The sequence below is a fragment of the Anomaloglossus baeobatrachus genome, chromosome 6, assembly GCF_048569485.1.
Source record: "Anomaloglossus baeobatrachus isolate aAnoBae1 chromosome 6, aAnoBae1.hap1, whole genome shotgun sequence".
Taxonomy (NCBI): Eukaryota; Metazoa; Chordata; class Amphibia; order Anura; family Aromobatidae; genus Anomaloglossus; species Anomaloglossus baeobatrachus.
The window spans coordinates 422765817-422775836 of record NC_134358.1 but is presented as its reverse complement, the minus strand read 5'-3'; the positions used below and the strand labels follow the sequence as shown (position 1 = coordinate 422775836).

Sequence of the window (10020 nt, the reverse complement as noted above, 5' to 3'; positions counted from 1 at the left end):
CATCTTTAGAGCATATTGATTTATCTCAGGTATATGCAGTTCTCCTGTCTACCATATGAAGGTTATTTTTCCTTCTCCTTTTCTTAAAAACCCATGAATAATTGTTGTTCATGAATTATATGTAATGAGATATATCTATATATATAATTGCCTTAGTCTGTCTGTCTGTCTTGCTCCAAAATTGTGTCCTTACGGTGACACAAAGCTGATTGGCCGCTGGGCTCGCCATGGCCCCGCCCCCCCACACGGATTGGCCTCTCGCCCCGGCTCTCTGCAGGCCCCGCCCCCCTCACGCAATGCACGCTCGCTCTGGCCCAACTGACACGGAGCTCCGACTACCAGGTGAGTACACACACACACATCAGATCACACTCACTCTCACACACACCTCACATCCACACACTCACAACATCCTGGGATATCGCTTGCTTCTACACCGGCTCCGTCAGGATCCCAGCAGCGCCAGACATAACCTTGCGATGCTGGGATCTTGACGGAGGCCGTGAACGCTGGTAACCATTATACACATCTGGGTAACTAAGGTCCCTTGGTTACCCGATGTGTATCATAGTTACCAGTGTACACCGGCTCACACTCACCTCTCACACACACACCTCACACACACATCACATCGCATCCACATACTCACAGCATCCGGTGATATTGCTTGCTTCTCGGCCTCGATACTGTGCTGTTGTGACCTTCCAGGACCTGCGGAGGATCACATGGCCAGAAGCATGTGGTATCTCCGGATGTTGTGAGTATGAGCGCGTATGTGCAATATCGTCAATGTGTGTGTGCGTGTATGCGATCGGGTGTGTGTGAGTGTATGCGATCGGGTGTGTGTGGGTGTGTGTGAGTGTATGCGATCGGATCTGTGAGTGTCGGCAGAGGAGCATGGCGTGCTGGAGGAGGCTGGGAGGAGAGAGAGGCTGATCCTGGGGAAGGCTGGGATGGGGAGGCTAAGAGAAGAGAGGCTGATGCTGGGGAAGGCTGGGATGGAGAGGCTGATGCTGGGGACAGAGAGGCTGATGCTGCGGGCAGAGAGGCTGATGCTGCGGGTAGAGAGGCTGATGCTGGCGCAGCATGGCGGATGGAGCACGTTTGGGAACATGTGCGCAGCATGGCGGATGGAGCACGTTTGGGAGTGCGCAGCATGGCGGATGGAGCACGTTTGGGAAGTGCGCAGCATGGCGGATGGAGCACGTTTGGGAGTGCGCAGCATGGCGGATGGAGCACGTTTGGGAGTGCGCAGCATGGCGGATGGAGCACGTTTGGGAGTGCGCAGCATGGCGGATGGAGCACGTTTGGGAGTGCTCAGCATGGCGGATGGAGCACGTTTGGGAGTGCGCAGCATGGCGGATGGAGCACGTTTGGGAGTGCGGAATACAAAAAAGCGAAAGGACTTGTTGTGCATATAATAATCATAATAAGTCAGAATCACAACCAAATTTAATGCATATAAAAGGTTATTTTTATTATGAAACATTGTAAAAACAGGTTGGATTTCCATATTATTCAATATAAATATTGTTTAGAAAAAACACAGGGAAAACGAGGACAAGGTTATAGCAGATTCACCCAAACATGTATAGTAAAATTTGTTAGAGACCAGCAACCCATGGAGAAGCAATTATGTATCAAGATAATAAGCCATGGGGAAGTAGGGTGAGCAAAAAATGGCTGAATGATCCAAGATCAAATCTTTACAATCGCCAATCTCAAAGTGTAAAAGATAAGGCGACACCCTGTGTCTATTAGATATAATTGGCTCAACACATAAATGCCATATAGAATTTAGACAGGACGTCTATAAGTAAGAGAGAATCAGCAGTTGTATTCACCACTCTCACACACTATAACAATGAGACTCTGTATATCCAAAAAGTATAATTGCTGCACGTGTGCAAGCCATACAGAGTTTGAAACAGAATGTTTACAAGTGAGAGAGAGGATCAGCCACAGTTGCTTACCCATATGTGACGCTGGACTCAGGAATTCATGCAGTGTGTGCCCCTACGCGTCTCGCCTCAAGCTTCATGAGGGGGAAATGAAAAAGGTGAAGATGCCAGTGGGGGAGTGCCTGAATCGTGCCCGAACTTAAACTCAGCCATCAGCACTGATTGGTCAATCAGAGTGTCACTCACAGTCCAGATTGCGGCGCACGTGTCCACCGCCGCCCCCCAGGCGCGTCACTTCCGGCATTCCAGTGATGACGTATCCTGTCAACACAACGGAAGCCTTGCAGGGAGGACCTGGGGGGGAGGAGCGTGGAGGCGCGCGTCATGGACATGTGTGAGTAATGCGAGCGCAGGTATGCGCATGCGCATTACGCAATACTCACAATACGAGTACATCCTAAGTAGACAGTATCAGTGACAAGAGCGTGGATACGCGCATGCGCATAACACAACGACCACAGCTCAAGTCATGTATAGAGGTGTTATAAAGGACCTGAGTAAGAGTCAGAGAGATGGAAAGATAAAATTATTAGAGGACAGCGGAGTCGACACATGGATTTATCATGGGGACCATAGTGACAGATCACCCACACCACATCCTCAAATGTATGTGCATGGAAGTCAATATAGACACATGCATATCGGCGGGGAGGTACATATAGAGTGAGGATGCATATATGTAAATTAGTGTGCCTAAACACACACCACCCAAAAGGCATGTATGCAATAATAACATCCCTCACTTAAGATATCAAATAACAATGGAGCTCCCCTTGAAAGCAATATGCATATGTGCAAATTCCTACAACAGTGTCACCAATAAAAAGAATACTATATTCAAAATCTGATTCTCAAAAGGGAACAAAAGTTGTATATATACAAAATGTACACAGCATATACATATACATGATAATGTCACAATTGATACATTAGGGAAAAGACACTCATGATGTTTGATGAAAAGCAAACGTCTTGCATGTTAATAAACAGGCTTGGCTTGATGAAATATAGACGGCTAGTAGATCAAGGACCACTCCCCTGGCATACTAGAATTTATAAGGACCTATAAAAATCCAAAAAGAATAAATTAAAACCAAAAAACACACAAACAGAAGAAAACATATCATGAAGGGAAAAATAAAAAACTAAAAACACCCGTCATAAAAGAGACACCAATCTGATCAACTATATTATATTTATCTATAAACCACTCAGTCGCCAAAGGGGATAACCCAAATGCATAAGTGTGAGGATCATGAGAGGAAACAGAGGCCAATAAAGGGAGCCTATAAAAAGGGTGCGAAGCTAAGCTTCTCATTTAATCCCTTGGGTGAAACTGTGTCAAGTCTCACGATCCACTCACACTCACGTTTCGCTAGGGCCTTCTTGTAGTCACCACCACGTATACCAAGATGTATGACGTCAATTCCCATAAATTTTAATTCATCAGGGTTACACTGGTGGTGTGTCTTAAAGTGGCGGGGTATGGTCTTAAGGAGATGGATGTTCGTTTCCTCCCGGGCTGCCACTATGTCCCTGACGTGTTCTCTAATGCGTCTCCGGAACTCACGTGATGTGAGCCCAACATAAATAAGTTGGCAGGTGCATTTAGCATAATATATAACATTCGAGGTGCGACACGAAATATACTGTCTCACCTCGAATGTCCTACTCCCGTCAGAAGACATAAAAGTGTCAGCCCGCACCATATTCTGACACGCCAAACAGGATCCGCAGGGGAACGAACCCCAATTCGTCCTCGGTATATTAAAAAGGGGCTGAGCCTTCAATGTGTAGTGGCTGTGTACTAGGTGATCCTTTAGGTTTTTCCCCCTTCTAGCTGTCATCAAGGGTGCATTAGGGATTCTTGGGCCTAGTATGTTATCAGTTTTGAGAATGGTCCAATGTTTTTTCAACACCTCCCTAATGCCCTCCCATTGGTTGTTAAAGGTCGTTATAAACCTAGTCACCCCTTCCCCTTTATCCTTTTTTCTACCCCCAATCAGCAGCTCAGATCTCTTGGCATTTTTAGCCCGATTGTATCCATTTTTTATAGTACGATGCGAATATCCGCGCTCACGGAATCTAGCTCGAAGATCCGTGGCTTGATCTTCAAAATATTGCTCAGTGGAGCAAATCCTTCTGGCTCGAAGGTATTGCCCCACGGGTATAGCTCGTACTGTAGAAGCTTGGTGATTGGAGGTAGCGTGGAGCAATGCATTAGTTGAAGTCTCCTTTCTGAACATGTCAGCCTGTAGGGACCGGTCAGGGTGTATAACTAACTTCACATCCAGGAAGTCGATCTCCATGTCGTGGTATTTGTGGGTCAATTTGATGCCGTGCTGATTCTTATTGAGGGAGCAGATGTAATTCTCCAACTCAATTGAGGTACCCCCCCACAGAATCAGCACGTCATCAATATAACGTATCCACAGTTGGACGGGGGCATCGGCCTGTGCGTCACCTCCAAACACTTCCCTCTCCCAGTACCCTAGGAATAGGTTAGCGTAGGAGGGCGCACAGGCCGCCCCCATCGCGGTCCCCCGCTTCTGCAAGAAGAATTTGTCCCTGAATGTGAAGAAGTTATGTGTCAGAATAAATTCTAACAACTCGATGATCAATTGACACAACAGCCCATCAAGGCTGCTCATGTTCAGAAAGTAGCTGACCGCCCTCAGGCCAAGTTGATGGTCAATGCATGTATATAAAGACTCCACATCGATGGTAGTGAGTAGAGTCCCATTGTCCACGTATAAACCGTCAACCCGCCGCAAGACGTCAAGAGTGTCGCGGGCATAGGAGGGCAGCGTTTCCACCAGTGGATGCAGGTAATGTTCGATAAACCTGCAAACTGGGTCGCACATCCCTCCAATGCCCGAGACAATCGGACGTCCCGGGGGGCAGACGGGGTCCTTATGGACCTTTGGAAGAAGATAAAAGGTTGGCACTACAGGGCATTTGATGGTAAGGCCGTCTAGCACCTTCTTATTGATGATACCCTGTGTAAAGGCTCTATCCAAAATTTTATATAACTCTATCATAAAACCACTCAAGGGATTGTGCGTCAGGGAGGCATATGTTTGGCGGTCGCGAAGTTGACGGCCAGCCTCCCTCTCATACATGGAACGAGGCCACACCACCACATTCCCCCCCTTGTCCGCTGGCTTTATGATGATATCATTCAGTTCTTTTAATTCTTTCAATGCCCTCGCTCCACCACTTTCCCCCCTTTCTCTATCTGCCCTGAGGTGGAGATTTTTTGTAAATTGGTTTCTGAGGATTTGAAACATCTGTCCAAGAAACATATGAAGGATAATCTCACCCCGGATCAACGGAGGGCATTGAAAGAATTAAAAGAACTGAATGATATCATCCATGTATGAGAGGGAGGCTGGCCGTCAACTTCGCGACCGCCAAACATATGCCTCCCTGACGCACAATCCCTTGAGTGGTTTTATGATAGAGTTATATAAAATTTTGGATAGAGCCTTTACACAGGGTATCATCAATAAGAAGGTGCTAGACAGCCTTACCATCAAATGCCCTGTAGTGCCAACCTTTTATCTTCTTCCAAAGGTCCATAAGGACCCCGTCTGCCCCCCGGGACGTCCGATTGTCTCGGGCATTGGAGGGATGTGCGACCCAGTTTGCAGGTTTATCGAACATTACCTGCATCCACTGGTGGAAACGCTGCCCTCCTATGCCCGCGACACTCTTGACGTCTTGCGGCGGGTTGACGGTTTATACGTGGACAATGGGACTCTACTCACTACCATCGATGTGGAGTCTTTATATACATGCATTGACCATCAACTTGGCCTGAGGGCGGTCAGTTGGGCTGTTGTGTCAATTGATCATCGAGTTGTTAGAATTTATTCTGACACATAACTTCTTCACATTCAGGGACAAATTCTTCTTGCAGAAGCGGGGGACCGCGATGGGGGCGGCCTGTGCGCCCTCCTACGCTAACCTATTCCTAGGGTACTGGGAGAGGGAAGTGTTTGGAGGTGACGCACAGGCCGATGCCCCCGTCCAACTGTGGATACGTTATATTGATGACGTGCTGATTCTGTGGGGGGGTACCTCAATTGAGTTGGAGAATTACATCTGCTCCCTCAATAAGAATCAGCACGGCATCAAATTGACCCACAAATACCACGACATGGAGATCGACTTCCTGGATGTGAAGTTAGTTATACACCCTGACCGGTCCCTACAGGCTGACATGTTCAGAAAGGAGACTTCAACTAATGCATTGCTCCACGCTACCTCCAATCACCAAGCTTCTACAGTACGAGCTATACCCGTGGGGCAATACCTTCGAGCCAGAAGGATTTGCTCCACTGAGCAATATTTTGAAGATCAAGCCACGGATCTTCGAGCTAGATTCCGTGAGCGCGGATATTCGCATCGTACTATAAAAAATGGATACAATCGGGCTAAAAATGCCAAGAGATCTGAGCTGCTGATTGGGGGTAGAAAGAAGGATAAAGGGGAAGGGGTGACTAGGTTTATAACGACCTTTAACAACCAATGGGAGGGCATTAGGGAGGTGTTGAAAAAACATTGGACCATTCTCAAAACTGATAACATACTAGGCCCAAGAATCCCTAATGCACCCTTGATGACAGCTAGAAGGGGGAAAAACCTAAAGGATCACCTAGTACACAGCCACTACACATTGAAGGCTCAGCCCCTTTTTAATATACCGAGGACGAATTGGGGTTCGTTCCCCTGCGGATCCTGTTTGGCGTGTCAGAATATGGTGCGGGCTGACACTTTTATGTCTTCTGACGGGAGTAGGACATTCGAGGTGAGACAGTATATTTCGTGTCGCACCTCGAATGTTATATATTATGCTAAATGCACCTGCCAACTTATTTATGTTGGGCTCACATCACGTGAGTTCCGGAGACGCATTAGAGAACACGTCAGGGACATAGTGGCAGCCCGGGAGGAAACGAACATCCATCTCCTTAAGACCATACCCCGCCACTTTAAGACACACCACCAGTGTAACCCTGATGAATTAAAATTTATGGGAATTGACGTCATACATCTTGGTATACGTGGTGGTGACTACAAGAAGGCCCTAGCGAAACGTGAGTGTGAGTGGATCGTGAGACTTGACACAGTTTCACCCAAGGGATTAAATGAGAAGCTTAGCTTCGCACCCTTTTTATAGGCTCCCTTTATTGGCCTCTGTTTCCTCTCATGATCCTCACACTTATGCATTTGGGTTATCCCCTTTGGCGACTGAGTGGTTTATAGATAAATATAATATAGTTGATCAGATTGGTGTCTCTTTTATGACGGGTGTTTTTAGTTTTTTATTTTTCCCTTCATGATATGTTTTCTTCTGTTTGTGTGTTTTTTGGTTTTAATTTATTCTTTTTGGATTTTTATAGGTCCTTATAAATTCTAGTATGCCAGGGGAGTGGTCCTTGATCTACTAGCCGTCTATATTTCATCAAGCCAAGCCTGTTTATTAACATGCAAGACGTTTGCTTTTCATCAAACGTCATGAGTGTCTTTTCCCTAATGTATCAATTGTGACATTATCATGTATATGTATATGCTGTGTACATTTTGTATATATACAACTTTTGTTCCCTTTTGAGAATCAGATTTTGAATATAGTATTCTTTTTATTGGTGACACTGTTGTAGGAATTTGCACATATGCATATTGCTTTCAAGGGGAGCTCCATTGTTATTTGATATCTTAAGTGAGGGATGTTATTATTGCATACATGCCTTTTGGGTGGTGTGTGTTTAGGCACACTAATTTACATATATGCATCCTCACTCTATATGTACCTCCCCGCCGATATGCATGTGTCTATATTGACTTCCATGCACATACATTTGAGGATGTGGTGTGGGTGATCTGTCACTATGGTCCCCATGATAAATCCATGTGTCGACTCCGCTGTCCTCTAATAATTTTATCTTTCCATCTCTCTGACTCTTACTCAGGTCCTTTATAACACCTCTATACATGACTTGAGCTGTGGTCGTTGTGTTATGCGCATGCGCGTATCCACGCTCTTGTCACTGATACTGTCTACTTAGGATGTACTCGTATTGTGAGTATTGCGTAATGCGCATGCGCATACCTGCGCTCGCATTACTCACACATGTCCATGACGCGCGCCTCCACGCTCCTCCCCCCCAGGTCCTCCCTGCAAGGCTTCCGTTGTGTTGACAGGATACGTCATCACTGGAATGCCGGAAGTGACGCGCCTGGGGGGGCGGCGGTGGACACGTGCGCCGCAATCTGGACTGTGAGTGACACTCTGATTGACCAATCAGTGCTGATGGCTGAGTTTAAGTTCGGGCACGATTCAGGCACTCCCCACTGGCATCTTCACCTTTTCATTTCCCCCTCATGAAGCTTGAGGCGAGACGCGTAGGGGCACACACTGCATGAATTCCTGAGTCCAGCGTCACATATGGGTAAGCAACTGTGGCTGATCCTCTCTCTCACTTGTAAACATTCTGTTTCAAACTCTGTATGGCTTGCACACGTGCAGCCAATTATACTTTTTGGATATACAGAGTCTCATTGTTATAGTGTGTGAGAGTGGTGAATACAACTGCTGATTCTCTCTTACTTATAGACGTCCTGTCTAAATTCTATATGGCATTTATGTGTTGAGCCAATTATATCTAATAGACACAGGGTGTCTCCTTATCTTTTACACTTTGAGATTGGCGATTGTAAAGATTTGATCTTGGATTCATTCAGCCATTTTTTGCTCACCCTACTTCCCCATGGCTTATTATCTTGATACATAATTGCTTCTCCATGGGTTGCTGGTCTCTAACAAATTTTACTATACATGTTTGGGTGAATCTGCTATAACCTTGTCCTCGTTTTCCCTGTGTTTTTTCTAAACAATATTTATATTGAATAATATGGAAATCCAACCTGTTTTTACATGTTTCATAATAAAAATAACCTTTTATATGCATTAAATTTGGTTGTGATTCTGACTTATTATGATTATTATATGCACAACAAGTCCTTTCGCTTTTTGTATTCCGTGTGTATTTCAAGGACGTGCCGTAGCGGCCAGATGATAGCCGTACATTTGTTTCCACGACAGCGGTTTCTTTTGCTCACGTTTGGGAGTGCGCAGCATGGGGGATGCAGCACGATGGGGAGTGCGCAGCATGGCGGATGGAGCACGTTTGGGAGTGCGCAGCATGGGAGATGGAGCACGATGGGGGGTGCGCAGCATAGGGGATGGAGCACGATGGGGAGTGCGCTGCATGGGGGATGGAGCACGATGGGGAGTGCGGAGTATGGCGGATGGAGCACGTTTGGGAGTGCGCAGCATGGCGGATGGAGCACGATGGGGAGTGCGCAGCATGGCGTATGGAGCACGTTTGGGAGTGCGCAGCATGGGGGATGGAGCACGATGGGGAGTGCGCAGCATGGGGGATGGAGCACGATGGGTAGTGCGCAGCATGGGGGATGGAGCACGTTTGGGAGTGCGCAGGATGGGAGATGGAGCACGATGGGGGTGCGCAGCATAGGGGATGGAGCACGATGGGGAGTGCGCTGCATGGGGGATGGAGCACGATGGGGAGTGCGCTGCATGGGGGATGGAGCACGATGGGAAGTGCACACCTCCCCCCAACACACACACACGCGCACTGCACAACACACCACACACACACACTGGGAACCACAAACAACGGCCCTACACAGACACCCACACACAGACAACGCTGCACACACAAATATACGCACATACCGCACAACACACACATTGCACAAAACATACCTCCCCCAAAACACACCCCACACACACAAACCGCGCAACACACACACACACAACGCTACAGACACACAGCGCTCCACAAACAACGCAACACACAAACAACACCGCTCTCACCCCCCCGCCACACCCAGACAACACCCAGAACATGTACAGCGCCCTACACAAACACTTGGTAACTACACACAACAACATCTATATATATATATATATATATATATCACAAAAATCATACATGAACTACACAATACGTAAATTCTAGAATACCCG

The 10020-nt window shown here is 46.9% G+C and overlaps 1 long non-coding RNA gene across 1 annotated transcript in view; it reads right to left on the bottom strand.

Moving 5' to 3' along the window:
- Positions 1-10020, bottom strand: part of LOC142243339 (uncharacterized) — a 150628-nt gene that overhangs the window by 28258 nt on the left and 112350 nt on the right. The window lies entirely within an intron of this gene.